A 713-nucleotide genomic window follows, 5' to 3' on the forward strand; every position below is an offset into this window, starting at 1 on the left:
ATATATATATATATATATATATATATATAATGGACTTCTTTCAGTTTCTGTCATTAGGCTATAGTAGAAGGTGTCACACAAGGTGTCACACAATTGGACTAAACGCAGATCCGTATGGTTGGGAAGCAAGCTTCTTACCACACAACTACGCTTGATATATTCAATTGACTGCACATACGCAATGTGTATGTTTTTGTTTTTGTTTGCTGGCATGCCGCAGTATTGCACCTGGTGGGTAGGGGTGACTCCCTCATAACAGTGGATGTTAAAACGCCCTGAAAGTTATAGGCAGGTAAGATAAAGTCACCCCTGGAACCAATTCAGGAATGATGGATATCAATATTTCACCATTTTTGAGGCTTATCAACATAATGTACCTGAATCGAACCGGGGCCAAATCAAATCACCAGTCTATATATAAATAGTGTAAAAACCATTTGCTCTTATGCCACAGTGATGCATACACAAGATTAAATTCAATAATAAATTCAAAACAGTGCTACTGTTGTAAACATTATTGACTGCAGATAGTTAATGTGGGAAATTTCAGTTCAATATATATATATATATTATCTAAAGTGAACAGTACTATAACTTACCAATCAGTTTTGCACTATGGGTACAATGGAGTGTTAGGTAACAATCCGATTATACAACCCTATGCACATCAGAGGTTACTGATATGGAATGAAATATGTATATATATATATATA

The sequence above is a fragment of the Octopus bimaculoides genome, chromosome 16, assembly GCF_001194135.2.
Source record: "Octopus bimaculoides isolate UCB-OBI-ISO-001 chromosome 16, ASM119413v2, whole genome shotgun sequence".
Classification (NCBI taxonomy): Eukaryota; Metazoa; Mollusca; class Cephalopoda; order Octopoda; family Octopodidae; genus Octopus; species Octopus bimaculoides.